We start from the raw sequence: 19021 nt of genomic DNA on the forward strand, positions 1-19021 counted from the left end.
TACAGCTGAAGTTTCTGGGTCTAGGTTAGGTAGTACCAGGTGCCCCTGTTAGTGAGAAACAGTTCCTCTTGCTGACTGAGTTTCGATTCCAGTCCCTGGTCCACTCGGGGCCTCCGATCAGTGGGGAACTGAACATCTCCCCAGCAGCGTCCTGGCAAACCTTGGTCAGCTGTTGTTTGACAGGAAGGAGGTGGGTCCAGTGTCTTTACTTAGTGGCTTTCTAGAAGAGCCACATCAAAAGCAATTCTGCCTCCACGCTTCACACAGGCCACCGGATCTCTCTCTCTCTCTGTCTCTCTCTGTCTCTCTCAAGTCTCTGGCTTCTGTGAGAGACTGCCAGCCAGGGAGGGTGAGGCCAACGTGGCCACAAGCACACTTCATAAGTGAGGAAGATTCCTGGGAAACAGGATTTCGTAAGTGGCTGCCGGAAAATGCTAAGTGAGATGCCTTTTTGTTATTGTTATTGTTGTTGTCATTTTTAAGTATCCTTCAAAGGATCTGGCCACCTCAGACTCATGTCTGTGCTGTTCTCTAAACCGTTCAGAGACTAAGAGCATCCGTGCTCTGGAGAAGAAAGCGTCGCACCATGTGTTAGCGAGCACGTTTTGTATTTTTGAGCCACTTTTTCTGTAGCCTGGGGCCTGATTGATTTTAGGTTCAGCCTAACATCTTGGCCTGAGATCCTGTGGAGAGTTGGAGAGACTTAAAGAAACAATTCAGACCCAAAGCCCTTGTTTTTTTTTTGAGAACTGACCCTTCCATCTGTTGACAATCAAATATTGAACCTATTAAGAGTGGCAGGTCCCCAAGCTGGGAGGAAGGAAGGAATTTCCCAGAGTCCCCGGAGACAAAGGACCGTTTGACTACACCTGGGGGTGAAGGGTGACCAGCCCAGGGCAGACTCAGCCGGGATCTGATGAGCGGGAGCAGCTGGTGGGACGGGAGCGGGGGTCTGCCTCGCTCAGTCCTGATTTGCCGAGTGAGGGGGCGAGGAGAAGGAGAGTGTAGAGAGCGGATTTGCCAGGAGACACGCCAGAGTGTGGACTTGGGGCCCCTTGCCGGGCCTCCCTGTGCCCCTCAATCGTGCTTTTCCATCGTCTGTGTTTGTGACCTCCTCCCCCACCAGACCTTCAGCTCCTCAACAGCGGGAGCTCTGACTCCCTCCTCTCTGAAGGGCCCGGGATGTAGCGAGTGTTCATGGAATAAATAAATGTGGAGACTCATAAAGGGGGTTTCTCAGAGCAGGGCCACAGCTCGCTCTTGCAGCACATCTGCGTGAATGAGCGAAGTCACCCCTGGCGGCAGACATAGGCCTATGGGCACATGGCTTGATGGGGGAAGCACCCCCTCTCTTGGCCGAGTGTGTTCATTCAAGGCGCATTTTGAATAAGGGCACACAGTGGCCATCCTTATGATTTAGAAATTGGGGCCGATGTCCCAAGCCCTGTCCTTCGGGACATCGCGCACCACGGTGGGCTGATGGATGGTGGTCTCTGAGTGGGGCAGGAGATGGCCAGAAGGCAGCATCTTACCCCTGCGGCAGTGACCGCCCCCCCCCCCCCCAACTTTAAGGTCTGCACGTGGGCTGTCTGGCCGCCTTTTCCAGGGTCTTCTCTCTGCCCCCACCATCCTCTGGCTGTTCTGTTAGCAATGCTAGGCCCCTCTGGTCTCTTTAGCCAGCGAGTTCACCAGTAGCCTTTTGGTTCACACAGACCTAGGCTGGATTCCCGGTTCTTCTCCTTGCCCACCTGCGAGTCCTTTGGAGGACGTTTAATGTCACCCCAGCTGCACAACGGGGACGTGGCGAGGCCACGTGAAGAGGTTGTGTCCGCAGGGCCCAGGACCGTGTCGGACAAAGAAGTCTTTCCCAAAGGTGTGCAGCAGGAAGGCCCTGCCCACCCGAGCTTCACCGTCAAGACCACATATCTTCCATTCTTCCTGCCCAAGACCCCCTTCCACACCACTCACGTTTTTGTGCTGAGGTGGCACAGAGCCGGGACCTTGGGAACAAATGGACCCGGTGTTGACTGCAGGCCCACAGTGTGATGGGCTTCATGCTGGCTCCCTCAAGCCGAGGTCAGCTGAGAACTGTCATGGAGGGCTGCTGAGTTGGCGATCAGATGGATGGGTGGGGACTGTTCATTGTACTTCTCTTACAGTTATTCTTTCGTATGTACACATGGCCCTGCCTTCACTGCTCTGAAGGATCCTGGTCCTTTTGCAACTTCTCTTCCTGTTTTCTTATCCCCGTGGTGCCCGTCAGAATGAGCTATAACTGTGAGGATCCACCGAGAGAACCACATCCACTTCCCTGCCGATGTGAAGGAAGTTAAGAATGCAAAGCTCAGAGCGCAGAGAATAGAGTTCGTGAATTTCTCAGCTCAAGCCCAGCATATGAACCATAATCTGTGTATTTATATTCTCAGCTTTCCAGACAGACAGCGGGACAGGTCGCGAGGGCAATTCTCGTTCCTTCTCCCGGGAGTTACATTCCTGTCCAGCACGCAAATGGAAAATAACCCTACGCTCTAGCTACAAAGAAGAAGAACATGCTGTTTGGGCAAAATCGTTGCTAGTTCCATCTTGGCCAGCTCTTGGCGCGATTTCTGCCGGCCGCGGAGCGACCTTTCTCGTTTCAGCTTATTCAGCGGTAAAACGGGGCTATCCTCTCTGCCTCGCCGGCTTCGCGGTTAGGAGTTTTAAAGAATTTTGCCTTGTTTCAGCGGATCTCGTGTGGCCCACTAGGAATACGTCATCAGAGAAAGATGAGCTGGCAAGCCCTCAGTTCTAGTCTTCTCTGATACCAACTGTATACCTCGTCTTCCGTTTCTCGACTCTAGGGTTCTCAGAAACTACAGTAGGGATTTCATTGCAAAGACTGTCTGCAGAGGCCCACCTCAAGAAATGAATCTGCTAGTTCTCCACTTGCCAAGTGGAAATGAGAACAATCCCTTTACTACTTCCTTTTTATTTTTTAGATTTTTCGATTTTTATTTATTTTATATATATTTTTTATTATGCCTCGTAGCAAGAACTATCAAACTCCACCCATTGGACCAGAGTCCCCTGTGGTGTTACTGAAAGACATGTCCCTCATGTAGCACGCGACCTATGCTTGTGAGTTCACCGGCCTCAGCCTCAGGCTTTAACAACGTGCAGTTACTTCCTTGGCGTATGGTTATGGGAAACGAAATGAGTTGGTAGGACGGAAAGTGTTTCCAGAACAATAGAGTGTTGCTAATGCCAACCTAGGGTAAGAGCAATGCCAGTTGCTTCGTCGGCTAACGTTTCTTTCGCTTGTGAGTAACTCATTCGAGATGGAAGGGGTTGTGGCTCTGTTTGTGTGGTTTATATTTTGTGACTTATTTCTCAGCTTAACACGGGCAGGTGGCTCAGGAACCTCCACCCATTTGAAACGTATTCTGTTCCTGTTTCTCAGAGCCCTACTCTCTGGCAGCCTGAAATACTGGCTCAAGTTCGCATACAGGCAGAGGATTTGGGGACATCAGAGGGAGCAACCTTTTCACCAAGGAAGGGAAGGGGCGACAAAGGAGAGGAGGAGGGAAGTGCTAAGTATTGTACCTTGTCCATAGAGTTAGGCCAGGGATGAATTAATCCCTGATGACACGCTGGAAGAAACCAAATAAACACCGCCCCCCCCCCGCCTCCCCGCCTCCCCCGCCTCCACTCCACACACCAGAGGACCCGGCTTTCATTTAACAGTCAGTCAAATGGTGAGAAAGCATTAGGCCTCCTTAATGATGAAGAAACCAAATATTTCATCCGGTCGGGTCTGCAGTGAGTCAAGGGGAAGAGGCAGTGTAATGACCAGGCTTGTCCGTGACCATTTGGCTTGTAGCCATCATCAGAGCCTAGGACTGCAGTGACGAAGGACCCAGGGATGAGCTGGGAGCCACACACACGGCCCCGTGCTCCGTGCAGTGTAAACAGCCAGTACATCTGGGTGCCTCATGCTCTCGTACCTTAGAGTGAAGGAAGACACAAGGCTCGCTGAAAGATGACCTAACCCTGGGGAGTGAGTTGGAAGGAGCAGCGGGTGATGAAAATGGTTGGGTAGCGTGGTGTCTCCTCCAGCGTGGTGGAAACGGGGCTGGATGGGTTGCACACCTTCACAGGTGTGAGGTTTGCATTCTTTCTGAACCAGAAGTCAGGGTCGACTCTGGCCGTGGCAGCTGGGGGCGGTGTGGTCCACTGGCAGCGGTGTCAGTAACACAGGAACAGCAGTAGCCACACGTGGAGAGTTTATCGCCCGTCGGAGGAGCCGTTTGGCCACGGCCGACAAAGGGTGATGGTGGTTTTGCTGCTCAGCACACGTGCTTTCTGCTCCCCTCTCGTTGGTACCGCAGACTGCCTCCCATGTCATGGAGTCAGTATCAGCCCTGATACGGCCTCTTCCTGGCCATGTGATTGGTTATGGAATTAACATACAGCTCAGGCGGGGCCAATTGGAGTCCTTCTCTGAGACGAATATATGGATACCGGGAGAAGGAAGCAGCCCTCCTTCTGGTTGGATAGCTAGGCTTGGAGGCTGTACTTTTGGAGTTTCTGGTGGCTAGCCTTTCTACCTCCTGGAGAAAGTCTGTCCACCACAGGAAAGAGCTGGGTCACTATCCAGAGAGAAGCGGAACTGGGGCACGGAGAAAGAGCCTGATGACTTCACTTGGGCCCCTGGATCCAATCACGATTGAGGCCAGATGCACCCTTATGTTCCCAGTGAAAGGAGCCAAAGAATTCTTGGTGTTTGTGTGAGCTAATCTGAGCCGGGTTTCTGTCACCTGAACCTGGACAGTCTGGGAGAGGTGGGGGTCAGGGGTGAAGGTGGGACTGAGCAAGTGAGAGGTCAAAGAGGAAAAGGAAAGGAAGCAGAAAAGAGTGTGACCCGATGGCCCTCATTAGGAAGGGGTGGGGGTGGGGGGATCTACTCTGGTTTTCCGAGACTCCGTGAGACCTGACCTTTGAGAAAGGACACTCATTGTTGAAAGGAAGACCTACTTTCGTCAGGGAGTCGGTCTCATGGCTCCTGGAATGCAAATGTCCACAGACATTCAAGTCCCCTCCCCTGGTTCCTCCAGGCCACTCCTCGGCTGACCAGTAAGACCCTTCATGAATGACATTTAGTTACGATGCTGAGGGCAAGCTTGGGAATTGGACAGACTTTGATCTCTAACTTCAGCCCTTATCAGCAGAACAGCCTCAGGCAGATTACTGATGCTCTCTACCCTCAGTTTCTTCATCTTGAAGATGGGGCTAATAATTATATCCACCCGACTGCAGTGTGGTGAGAATCCCATCACCCAGTGCACAATTTCTCATGAGGGGGGAATGGTAAAATAGATTAGAAGACACCCATAGTAAGGAGGAAAACTAAGCAATTTAAAGCATGACGATGATTTACCGGGAGGACCACGTTAGTACAGTGAAGACTTTTTTAAGTGACATAATTCGAGGAAGAGTCTAATTTCTAGAAAAGGGAATTAGAGGTCATGTACTCAAAATAATTGAAAGCGGGGACGTGAGGAGACATTTGCACAACCGTCTTCCTAGCAGCACTGTTCCCAATCGCTCAACGGTGGCTGCAGCCCAGGTGTCTAGCCACAGATGAATGGGTCATCACAACATGGCGGACGTATGGGTAATTGCTCAGCTTTAAAAAGGAAGGCAATTTGGACACCTGCTACAACATGGATAAATCTCGAAGACGTGATGTTAAGTGATACAAGACGGTCACAAAAAGGCAAATACTGCGTGATTCCACTCCCAGGAGGTACAGAGAGCAGTCAAATTTTTAGACACACACAGTAGAGTGGTGGTTTTCCAGGGGATGGGGGAGGGGGAATGGGGAGATGTTGTTTAGTGGGTACAGAGTTTGTTTTGCAAGATGTAAAAAGTTCTATGGATGGACGGTGGTGATGGCTGCACCACTATGGGAAGGTACTTAATGCCACTGACCTGTGCACTTAAAAATGGTGAAAGCACACATATGTTAGGTTATGTATGTCTTACCACAATTTTTAAAAAGTAAGTTAGAGCCACGTGTATAGTAAGGATGCATTTCCATTTCGACAAAAGGACATAAGTTTTGTGTACGTGTTGAGCAAAAGGCAGAGTGAGTCACACCAAGTGGTTCCAGCGATTCTCTGTGGGGGTGAGTAGTTCTGGGGGGGGGGCAGTGTTGCTTGAGACACTTCAGTGTTGTCTAAATTGTTACCACGACCAAATATTGTTCGTGTCATTTCAACGAATAGCATTAAATTGTAACTATTTGTGTTCTACTTGGACACTTTCAAAGTATCTCTTGGACTAAAGAATGCCAGGGCTGTTTTGGAAAACAGTTTGGCAGCTTTGCAAGTGGCTTATGTTACCTTATAATCCAGCAGTTTGCCTCTTAGATACATACTGAAAACATATGCCCCCACAAAAACTTGTAGGCTCGTGTTCATAGCAGCGTTCTTCATAATAGCCCTCAAATGGAAACAACCCAAATGTCCATCAACCGATGAACGTCTTAACTAGCAGCACAAACACACAATGGACTATTATTCGGTAATAAAAAGGAATGAAGTAATGTTACAGGCTACAGCACAGACGAACCTTGCAAACGTTATGCTCAGTGAAATAAGCCAGACACAAAAAGACCACATACTGTAGCATTGCGTTTTTATGAAACGTCCCAAGGAGACAAGTCCACAGGGGCTGAACATAGACCGGGGCTAGAGGTGGCGGCTAAAGGATGCGTACTTTAAAAAATTTTTTTTTTCAACGTTTTTTATTTATTTTTGGGACAGAGAGAGACAGAGCATGAACGGGGGAGGGTCAGAGAGAGAGGGAGACACAGAATCGGAAACAGGCTCCAGGCTCCGAGCCATCAGCCCAGAGCCTGACGCGGGGCTCGAACTCACGGACCGCGAGATCGTGACCTGAGCCGAAGTCGGACGCTTAACCGACTGCGCCACCCAGGCGCCCCAAGGATGCGTACTTTTAAGAACTGCAGTAACGAAAGTATTCTCCAGTCGACTCCCGTTGACACAATTCTGTCAATATTCTAAAAGCCATTGAGCTGTTCGCTTTATGTATTTATTTATTTATTTTTTTTTAAGTTTATTTACTCATTTTGAGAGAGCGAGCGAGCAGGGGAGGGGCAGAGACAGGGAGAGAGAGGATCCCAAGCAGGCTCCACGCTGTCAGCGCAAAGCCCGACACGGGGCTCGAACCCACGAACCGTGAGATCATGCCCTGAGCCAAAACCGCGAGTCGGACGCTTAACCCACTTAGCCACCCAGGTGCCCTGAGTTGTTCACTTTAAATGGGTGAACTAGGGGCACCTGCGTGGCTCAGTGGGTTAAGCGTCCGACTCTTGGTTTCGGCTCAGGTCATGATGTCACAGCTCGTGGGTTGGAGCCCCCCGTCGGGCTCTGTGCTGACAGGTCAGAGCCTGGAGCCTGCTTCAGTTTCCATGTCTCCCTCTCTCTCTACCCCTCCCCCTGCTCATGCTCTGTCTCTCTGTCTCAAAAATAACTAACTAACTAAACAAATAAATAAAACATTAACTGGATGAATTGGGTGGTTTATGAACTACATCTCAGTAAAGCTGCTATAAAACAAAACAAAACCCAAGCCTTTTTGTAAGTTATAAAATCAGTCATTTACATCAAGTTTGGGAGGCAGATATTAAATGAGGAAACCGACCTCAAAAGCTAACTGAGGTCCCTTGAGAAGGAGAAGAATTACTAAAGTCTGGCAGGATTACTGTTTTTTTTCCTCTTTGTATAATTCCCACCAGTAAAATGTCTCACAAAAGATGAGATCAAAAGGACGTGTGAAAAAGGAACCCAAGCATTCCTCATCTAGGGAATACACCCACGAGCCACGATACACCCGTCAAGTGGACTACGACTCAGCAATCAAAAGAGGCAGGTGACGATTTGCGCAACAGCCTGGATGAATCTCAAGTACATTATGCTGAGCGGAAGAGGCCCAACTCGGAGGCTGGGTACCGTATGATTTCATTTCTACGACACTCCGGAAAAGGCAGAACCGTGGGGACACAAAACAGAACAGGGGTTGGGAGTGAGGGAAGGGTTTGATTTTCAGAGGCAGCCAAGGGAACTTTCTGGAATAGTGGAAATGTTCTGTATCTTGATGATGCTAATGACGACACAACAGTAAGCATTTATCAGAACTTGTGCAACTGTGCTCTAAAAATGGTGATTTTTACCATGTGTAAATTGTAACTTAAAAAATGGGAGAAAGGACACAAAGACCACTTGGATGTTCAGGGGGGTTGGACAGGCACGGAGAAGAGATATCTGGCCAGGGAATGGGGGCTGTCACCGTCCAGTGACCCTCACGTGACCCCTAGGTCAGCGGGGTTTCCTAAAAATTTGTAGACGCAGACCTGCAAATCCCTAAAACGTGTAGATGGTGTCAGCTCTCGGGCCCCTTTGCCTCCAGCCTGTGCACACACATGGGCTTTTTGCCCCACATCTGCCTGCAATGGTTTCCCCAGAATCCGTTCACATCAGGCCTCCAGGGTTTGGCTGACTTCACAGAGGGAAGGAGTGGGGCCACAGGAAGGCCTGGGCCTGGGTCCCCGCCATCCATCCGGCACACTTGTCTTCCTTCCCTTCCATTTCTGCTCCCTTCCCCTCTTCCCGGTTTGCTCCTGGGAGCTCCAAATTCTTTCCCTATGTTACACGGAGGAGCTGAGCCCCCACCCCCACGCCCCCTCCACACTCCTTCTCTCCAGAGAATTTCCCCAAATGATCCCAGTACCCAGCAGAACAAGGGAGCTGCTTTGCATTAATAATGTCTTTGGTGGGGCGCCTGGGTGGCTCAGACGGTTAAGCATCCAACTTCGGCTCAGGTCATGATCTCTGGGTTCACGAGTTCGAGCCCCCGTGTCAGGCTCTGTGCTGACAGCTCAGAGTCTGGAGCCTGCTTCGGATTCGGTCTCTTCTTCCTCTGCCCCTGCCCTGCTCGTGTGTGCGCTCGTGCTCTCTCAAAAATACAAAACGTTAAAAATAAAAACGAATGTCTTTGGTATTAGAAGTAGAAAACTTCCTCCTCCCTATTAAACTTGATATTTGGGACGTGGACATTAGCCAGGATGAGCACACCCCATGCCTTTCTGAGCATGCAGAGAGGACCCAGCTCTGGCTCAGGCCTCCACCTGCTACGGGGACAGCTTCTATAGATATGGAGCCATCTGCCCACCGACGCAGCCACAATGCCGGTCGCTTCCAAGTACACTGAAGGGCAGGTCCCAACATGGGCTCTGCGACACCCCAGGTTTCTCCCACCTTCAGGAACCTGCCTTGACAATTCATTACAGCAATTTGCACTCGGTATTTCCTCTTGTCCACGTTTTCCTTTATGCTGAGAGCCCCCCGCCCCCCCTTCACTTCCTCCATTTGTCATCTCTGTCAGAAAACAGGCCCTGATTGTTTCAGGCCCAAAGCCTCAGCCGGAGCAACCCCAGCCAGCCCTCATCACCCTGCTAATTACCAGCCGGGCTGCAGGAACCCCGAGGTCCTCCGGGGGAAGGGCCTGCCGGCTCCCCAAAGAGGCCGCTCAGGGAGTGACACACAACCACCCCCCCGGCCTGGTCCTTCTTCCCACTCTGAGCCCTTTCCCCTGGTCTCTGGGCGAGCATGAAACAATTTCCTCTTTTCACGGGGGCTCGATGGCAGGCAGATTAATGATGGCGAGCCCAGCTCAGAGGCCAGCCTGCCAGAACCATGTGCGGGGCGTTCCGCAGTCCCCACGGTGGCCTGCAGGAGGGACCGTCACAGGCAACAAAAGACACAGCTGAGTTCCCAGCAGTGGGAGCAGCTCTAACCTGACCCGGAGTTCCACTGTGGGAATGACCTTCCACCTCCGGCCCCTCCTCCCTGCTCCCCCAAACCTCCCGCCCCTGGGCAGCCAGCCCTGAGGCTCCTTGATGCTTCTAGAAATAAAGCACCGGCAACAGCTAGCGGCCCAAGCCGTAAACACCCAGTGTCTAGCATGGCCCCCATTAAGGCTCTGGCTTGGGGCTAGGATGGGTGGCCGAGAGAACGAGCCTCTCTTGCCAGCAGCTCTCTGCCACCGGGCTCTGTAATAAAACTACAGGCAAGCCCAGGACTAGTCGGGAGTTTTCAGGGGGCTGTTTCTTTTCTTCCTTCAGTGACGTTCTTAACAGACTGGTGTGCAGGACTGGCTCCTCAAAATGGGAGACAGTTGGTGCCTGTGTGGGCCCGACGGGTATTTGCTTTGGAAACACGCAGCATGACAGGGTCTGTGAAAAAAGTCTCAGCGGTCAGGGGGACCAGTCAGGTGTCTAGGGAGCCAGCTGTGCTCCGAAGGGCAGCCTGCAGCTCCGGAGTTTCCTGGGAGGGCTTTGCAGCAGTGACTGCGGTATTGAGAGCAAATATTGGTCCTGGGAGCTATCCCCCTTGATGGAGGGGAAGCACTGCTCCCCATTTATGGGGATCTCCCCATCCAGAAGACTGGTTCAGATGCCGAGTTCTCATGCGCCGGCTTCCTCGCTGGCAGGATCCTTAGTTTGTTGGGTTGGGCGTTCTTCTGTGGCCAAGTTGCCCGCTTAGATGGTCAGCTCCAGGGGGACAGATAGCGAAGGCCCCACGTAGTACTATGGCCAGATGTGTACAAAAGGAAGTGGGATGGATTTGGAGAGCCCAGAAGCGTTTTGATCACACAGCCATACGTGTACATTTACCCACACACCCCACCTCCCACATACACACACACCTCACCCACATTTCCACCATATCTTTGCCATATTGGTGTTCCTTAGCTAACCTATGTTTTGGTTTTTTATGACCGTATGACTGTTTTAGGTAGGAAAACAGCCAGGCTTCCTCCCAGTCAGATCTCAGATCGTCTTAATGCTTTCGACTTAGATTTCCTATTTTGTCTCATATCAGTATGACCACACCTACTGTATTTTTATCATTCTTTTAACATTCTGTGCCATTTTGTTATCATTTTGAATTCTGAATAACATCAAGCTGGATTTCAAAAATCTGACAGTCTTAGCCTCCCCCTAAAATAATTTTGTCCGTTCATATTTATTGAGATCAAGAATATTTAGACTTCTTTCTGACACTTAAGTTTATGTTCTCTAGTCTCCATATATTGATATTTATCATGTTCCTTTTTTGTGTATTAGGATAGAACTTTTGAGTTTTGGTCCAACTTATTTTTTCCCCCTAAAGTTTAGAAATGTCTTATCTTCAGGGCACCTAGGTCACTCAGTCGGTTAAGCATCAGACTTTGGCTCGGGTCGTGATCTCACGGTTTGTGAGTTTGAGCCCCGTGTCGGGCTCTGTGCTGACAGCTCAGAGCCTGGAGGCTGCTTCAGATTCTGTGTCTCCCTCTCTCTCTGCTGAGCCTCCCCTGCTCACTCTCTGTCTCTGACTTGCTCTCAAAAATAAATAAACATTAAAAAAAATTAAATAAAAAAAGAAACGTCTTGTCTTCTGGGGATAGGAATGACTAGACTAGGAGCCGTGAGACAGGGCTTTATTCTGTGTGGTCATGAACTAGTTGTACAACTTTGGGTAAGTTACTTCCCCTGTTTGGGCTTCAGGTGTCTGTGCCACAATGAAATAGTTGGGTGAAATGATTCTGAAGGTCTTATTCACCCAGGTGTTAACATGGTGTGATTTGGGGGTCAGTTGAGGTCCAGCAGAAGCTCTGGTCTCTCCAGGGAACGTGCACCTTCACAACGGAGGGAACATCTCCACAACCACTCTTCCGTGGGGCATCTGCTGCCCGGAGAACTCAGACTTGAACCTCATTGGGACAGCTTATCTTTCCAGGGGGAAGTCAGGCTCAGTTCCTCCCTCGTCCGCGTTGATCACGAGTGGGATGTTTGTAACACAGCAGTGCCTATGTAAAAATCCTCACACGTTAGCATGTTTTATTGCATGATAGAAGCCTTTATTGCTCACCAACTACAGCGTTCTCCCCTATGTTTCCTTGCAGTTAAGCAGGTCAGGTGACCAAGCCTGGCCAATGGACTGTGGGCCCAAGTGATTTCTCATTATGAAAAGTGTTTCACTTTTGGGTCAAAGCATTTAAGAGCTAATATCTGACCCCTACCGCTCTCTTTTCCTGCTTCAGTGTCCAAAGACACACATGGATGGTGGAGCTCCTCTGCCTGGGCCCCCGAGTGACTGTGTGGACCAGAGTTCTCTGCTGACTTCCTTTGGACATGTAGCATTAGCAAGAAATAAACTGATGTTAAGCCAGTGAGCTTTTTTTTGTTTGTATTTTATTTTATTTTATTTTATTTTATTTTATTTTATTTTATTTTTGTTTTTTGTTTTTTAAACCACAGGTTCCATAGCCCATTCTAACCATTAGATGTTACAAATGTATTGAGGCCATTATGAAGCATGTGCAGGCTCTGTCTCCTCAACCTGGATATAAAAGGTTCGAGGATAGAGGATGACCAGCCTATTTAACTCATTCCTTTTACCCTGGCACTGGTAGCTTAAGTCGCCAGAACCCAATTACAAACTTGTGAAGCTCCCCCACCTCGGAAAGGTTCAAAGCGTTAGCTCAAGGCACCTCTCTTTCCATGTCTCCTGCTTGCAAAATCTTCATTCACCTCTCATTGTGCAAGGGGTAAACTTCACAATCCCCGACACGGTCACCGGGTCCCGCACACCCTGCCCTGCCCCCTGAGCCGTATCATTCCTCCCTGCTCTCTCCCTGCTCCCCCACCCTGTCCTCTCGCAGCTCCTCACACACGCCAGGCTCGTTCTGCCCTAGGACATTTGCACAAGCCGTGCCCTGTGCGTATCATGCTACATCCACAGCTTTTCTCCTGGGTTACTCCTAACCATCTTTCAGGTTTTAGATTTGGGGGGAATATATGCTTTTATATTCAAGCATAGTTAACATACAGTGTTATATTTTTTTCAGGTGTACGATATAATAATCCAACAATTCTATACATTTCTCAGTGCTCATCAAAGTAAATGCACTCTTGGGGCGCTTGGGTGGCTCCGTCGGTTAAGTGTCTGACTTCGGCTCAGGTCATGATCTCGAGGTTTGTGAGTTCGAGCCCCACGTCAGGCTCTGTGCTGACAGCTCAGAGCCCGGAGCCGCTTCTGATTCTGTGTCTCCCTCTCTCTCTGCCCCTCCCCTGCTCATGCTCTGTCTGTCTCTCTCTCTCTCTCTCAAAAATAAATAAACATTAAAAGAAAGGTAAGTGTACTTTTTTTTTTTTTTGAGAGAGAGAGAGAGAGAGAGAGAGAGAGGGAGAGAGAGAGGGAGTACAAGCAGGGGAGGGGCAGAGGGAGCAGGAGAACTAGAATCTTAAGCAGGCTCCGTGCCCAGCCCAGAGCCCTATGCGGGGCTTGCTCTCACAACAGCGAGATCATGACCTCAGCTGAAATCAAGAGCTGGATCCGTAATTAACTGAGCCACCCAAGCGCCCCCAGGTAAGTGTACTCTTAATCCACTTTATCTATCTCACCCATCCCCCCACTCTCCTTCCCTCTGGCTCTTAGGAAATATTTTTTTTTTTTTTTTTTAATATATGAAATTTACTGTCAAATTGGTTTCCATACAACACCCAGTGCTCATCCCAAAAGGTGCCCTCCTCAATACCCATCACCCACCCTGCCCTCCCTCCCACCCCCCATCAACCCTCAGTTTGTTCTCAGTTTTTAACAGTCTCTAACGCTTTGGCTCTCTCCCACTCTAACCTCTTTTTTTTTTTTTTTTTTTCCTTCCCCTCCCCCATGGGTTTCTGTTATGTTTCTCAGGATCCACATAAGAGTGAAACCATATGGTATCTGTCTTTCTCTGTATGGCTTATTTCACTTAGCATCACACTCTCCAGTTCCATCCACGTTGCTACAAAAGGCCATATTTCATTTTTTCTCATTGCCACGTAGTATTCCATTGTGTATATAAACCACAATTTCTTTATCCATTCATCAGTTGATGGACATTTAGGCTCTTTCCATAATTTGGCTATTGTTGAGAGTGCCGCTATAAACGTTGGGGTACAGGTGCCCCTATGCATCAGTACTCCTGTATCCCTTGGATAAATTCCTAGCAGTGCTATTGCTGGGTCATAGGGTAGGTCTATTTTTAATTTTCTGAGGAACCTCCATACTGTTTTCCAGAGCGGCTGCACCAATTTGCATTCCCACCAACAGTGCAAGAGGGTTCCTGTTTCTCCACATCCTCTCCAGCATCTATAGTCTCCTGATTTCTTCATTTTGGCCACTCTGACTGGCGTGAGGTGGTATCTGAGTGTGGTTTTGATTTGTATTTCCCTGATAAGGAGCGACGTTGAACATCTTTTCATGTGCCTGTTGGCCATCCAGATGTCTTCTTTAGAGAAGTGTCTATTCATGTTTTCTGCCCATTTCTTCACTGGGTTATTTGTTTTTCGGGTGTGGAGTTTGATGAGCTCTTTATAGATTTTGGATACTAGCCCTTTGTCCGATGTGTCATTTGCAAATATCTTTTCCCATTCCGTTGGTTGCCTTTTAGTTTTGTTGGTTGTTTTCTTAGGAAATATTTTTAATGCCCTCCGCCAAGTCAGGTTATGTGGTCTCACGACATTGTCTTCCTCATGCCGTGCTCAAGGTATAATCTCAATTGTGATTAAATAATGAGTTGTGCAATTATTTGCTTAATGTCTGTCTCCTCATTGAAATCTGAACCCCAAGGGAGCAGGGATGATGATCCTCTGGTGCCGAGCACAGTTTTAGGCGCACAGAGGTCATGAAGGGTGATGAACGAATGAATGGTCGGCCCTCAGGGTCTGGAGGAATTTTCTCCAAATTTTAGTGTGCAGCAGAAGCACCTAATGGGCTTTAAACAAATAAATAGATAGATAGATAAATAAGTAAATAAATAAAATACACTTATTATATATAGCTTATAATATGTATATATTTATTCATATACAAACATACATATTGAAAAAAAATTTTTTTAATGTTTTTATTTATTTTTGAGAGAGACAGAGGGAAAGAGAGACAGAGTGTGAGTGGGGGAGGGGCAGAGAGAGAGAGAGGGAGACACAGAATCCCAAGCAGGTTCCAGACTCTGAGCCGTCAGCACGGAGCCCGACACGGGGCTCGAACTCGGGAGCCATGAGATCAGGACCTGAGCCGAAGTCGGATGCTTAACCGACTGAGCCACCCAGGCGCCCCACAAACATACATATTTTAAACTGGGGCAAAATATACATAACATACAATTTTAAACATACTCAAGTGTGCGGGTCAGTGGCGTTAAGTACATTCACATTGTTGTGTGTTATTGTCACCGTCGACCCACAGAACATTTTCCATCTTGCAAAGCTGAAACTCAATACCCCTTAAACAATAACTCCCCATTTCTTCCTTCCCTTGCTCCTGGCAACCATCATTCTACATTCTATCTCTATGAATTTTTCTGCTCCTAGAGGAAACACAATTTCCTCTAGGAAATTAAAACCCAAATTCTTGGCCCTGATTCCCCAGACTTCAGATTCCGTCCATCTGGGGCGAAGCCTGAGAATCTGCATTGCTAACAAGCTCCCAGCTGATGGAGATGCTGTAGGTCCAGAGACGGCACTTCGTGAACATGACTCTGGAGAATCCAGGGTAAATACCTCGTAGTAGGTTTTTGTCACATCTCCTGCAGCCCCTGAACACATTAGGAGTTCAGAAAATGCTGGTGACAGATGGGTTGATTACACTCAACTACACATAGAAGGACAAGTGAGTTCTTTTGGCTAAGACAGAGGTCTCAATTCTACTTATTGTATTCTCCTGGGAGATTAAAAAAAATTATTAAGGGATGCATGCACGGGTGGCTCAGTCAGTTAAGCATCCAACTTTGGCTCAGGTCCTGATCTCACAGTTCATGGGTTCAAGCCCCATGTCAGGCTCTGTGCTGACAGCTTGGAGCCTGGAGCCTGCTTCAGATTCCACGTCTCCCTCTCTCTCTGCCCTCCCCAACTCTGTCTCTGCTCTCTCTCTCTCTCTCTCAAAAATAAATAAAACGTAAAACAAATTTAAAAAATTATGAATATCTAGGCCTCACTGTCGATAAATAAACTAGAATCTCAGGGAATGGGGTCCAGGCATTAGTGTTTATTGATGCTTTCTAGGTGATTCTGTTGTGAAGCCAGGCTTGAGAATCACTAGGCTAAGAAAGAAGTGGGAGGAGGATGATCAGAGGAGGCAGTTGGAAATTAAAAAGACAAACACCCCCAGAGACCGCACCCCTTGAGTTTTGTAGAAACACCTTTGTGACCTGAGCACGGAAATTATTATTTGCCCAACCATTGGGGAGAGGAGACACATCTTCCCAGTGTAAAAACCCCTTCTCTAGGGACCAGTTATGCTGTTTTCAGAGATCTGGAGTAGCGGGAAGAGATATCAGTACGGGAGCTGACCTCTTTCCAGCCAACTTCCCCCGGAGCTATTATTTCCGGACATCACCTCCTATTTCCATGAGTGTACAAAGTCATCCTCGGGTATACGCTGCAGCCTTCTCCTACATTTGCTCACATTCACAGCCATCACCATTTAGTTTTCTCAGCAATACTGGAATAAAGTTCTTCTCTTTATCCATTTAGGGAACGTCTTGGTTAATGTGCAGTCCATCTTGCTAAATTAAACGTGGCTGAGGCTTCATTCTGCAAAGGAGTCTGCTTACCAGCTTTTTCCAGCTCTGGCCGCCTGAATCCCGGCAGCGTTAGTTATAGGTCAGCACTACTCAAAGTGTGGTCTGCGGACCACTGTTTACCAAGACCTTGTACTGTTCTGCAATACAGAATTTGAGAGTCAATATTTAGACACATCTATGGCACTCTGACAATGAGGTGGCTTTCATTCTGAGTGTGTGATCAGAAGATTTGTCTTGGTGAACAGCAACTGACCAATTCAGGTATCGTTGACCTGAGTGGAAAGTTGCATGTGGTTATGAACTATGGATATGTGCCATGGGATAGGGCGCCATGTTGGTCTGTGATTAAACTCAGTTGCTCTTTGCCATTAGTGTATTCAAACAGGACTGTATGTTTTATTGTGATTGTTTTTTTGGCATTTCCTTGATGACTACTGAAGTTGAGTTCCTTTGCTTATGTTTATTGGCCTCTTGTTTATCCTGGTTTTTAAAAGCGGCTGTTCAAGTGTTTTGCCCACTTTTCTACTGGGTTTCTATCAGGTTTTCTATCTGTTTTTTGTTGGGTTTTCAATCTTTTTCTTATTGAGGAGTAGGAGACATTTCAACATTCTGTATATAATGCCTTTGTTGGACAGATGGAACTAAAAAAATTGATGGACTAGATGGAATTACAAATTATAAAAAGATTCTTCACCCAGATGACTTGAGAAGCAAGACCACAAGGATTAACCCTGTGGTCCTATTCATGACAATACCTTGCAAATTTCTTTTTTTTTTTTAATGAAAAATTTTTTAATTTAAATTTTAGTTAACATATAGTATAATATTGGTTTCAGGAGTAGAATTTAGTGATTCATCACCTACATACAACACCCAGTGCTCATCACAAGGGCCCTCCTTAGTACCCGTCACCCATCTAGCCCATCTCCCACCCACCTCCCTCCATCAACCTTCAGATTGTTCTCTATCATCAAGAGTCTCTTGTGATTTATTTCCCTCTCTTTTCTTTTTCCACCTCTTCCCATATGTCATTTGTTTGGTTTCTTAAATTCCATATATAAGTGAAATCATATGGTATTTGTCTTTCTCTAATTGACTTATTTTGCCTAGTGTAATATGTTCAAGCTCTATCCACGTCTTTGTAAGTGGCAAGATATCATTCCTTTTGATGACTGAGTAACATTCCATTGTATATATATACCACATCTTTATCCATTCATCAGTTGATGGACATTTGGGCTCCCTCCATACTTTGGCTATTGTTGATAATACTGCTATAAACACTGGGCTGGAAGTCTTAGCCTCAGCAATCAGACGACAAAAAGAAATAAAGGGTATACAAATTGGCAAGAAAGAAGTCAAACTTTATTTGCAGATGATATGATATTCTATGTAGAAAACCCAAAAGACTCCATCAAAAAATTACGAGAACTAGTACATGACTTCAGCAAATTGCAGGATATAAAATCAATGTGCAGAAATCTATTGCATTTCTATACACCAATAACAAAGCAGCCGAAAAAAAAATCAAGGAATCAATCCCCATTTATAATTGCACCCAAAACATTAAGATACCTAGGAATAAACCCAATTAAACAGGTAAAAATCTATACTCTGAAAACTATAAAACCCTTATGAAAGATATTGAAGAGTTCACAAAGAAATGGAAAAGCATTCCATGCTCATGGATTAGAAGAACATTGTTAAAATGTCTATACTAACCAAAGCAATCTGCACACTCAGTACAATCCCTATCCATACCCTGGGTATCCATAAGAGATTTTATAGATTTATTTTTAAGAGATTTTTAAGAGATTAGAAAGAAGAGTTAGGAATTTATACATAATATCCTTAGGTAGGACTATTAAAGGTGCAAGGATAAGATGCCCAATTCAAGTAGTTTAAACAAGAACAGGAATAGATCAGCTGACAAAACTGAGACGGATTCAGACATAGCTAGATCCAGCCAGCTGCTCAAGGGCTCTCTCTCTCTCTCTCTGCTCCCCATCTCTTGCCCTACATTCTCTTGTTGGCTTTATTCCCTGGAATATTCTTTCTTTTGGAAAGAATGGCCCTCAGGAACCAGGCTTACATGGTTCTTACTTGTCCTACCTTGAGGGACACCCTCCGTCTCCCAGTGTCCATATAAATTTTCCCAAAGGACTTTGGTGGGCCATGTTTGGATTATAAGCCCACCAAGGGACCAGTGTGAGTTCTGGACCACTCCATCACGGGGGGGGGGGGGTGCAGGGGTGCGGGGGCGGGAATAGAACTGTAAGCCTGAGAGCCCTGCCAGAAAATGCTTGGTTAAGGGGGATCAGTACCCAAAGGAAAGGGATGCTGAGTG

General features: G+C 47.5%; 1 pseudogene; it reads right to left on the reverse strand.

Annotated features, from left to right (window-relative positions):
* Positions 1-3020: 3020 nt before the first annotated feature.
* On the reverse strand, positions 3021-3160 carry LOC122232240 (annotated as a pseudogene).
* Positions 3161-19021: the final 15861 nt, after the last annotated feature.

Source organism: Panthera tigris, chromosome D2, assembly GCF_018350195.1.
Source record: "Panthera tigris isolate Pti1 chromosome D2, P.tigris_Pti1_mat1.1, whole genome shotgun sequence".
In the NCBI taxonomy this organism is placed as follows: Eukaryota; Metazoa; Chordata; class Mammalia; order Carnivora; family Felidae; genus Panthera; species Panthera tigris.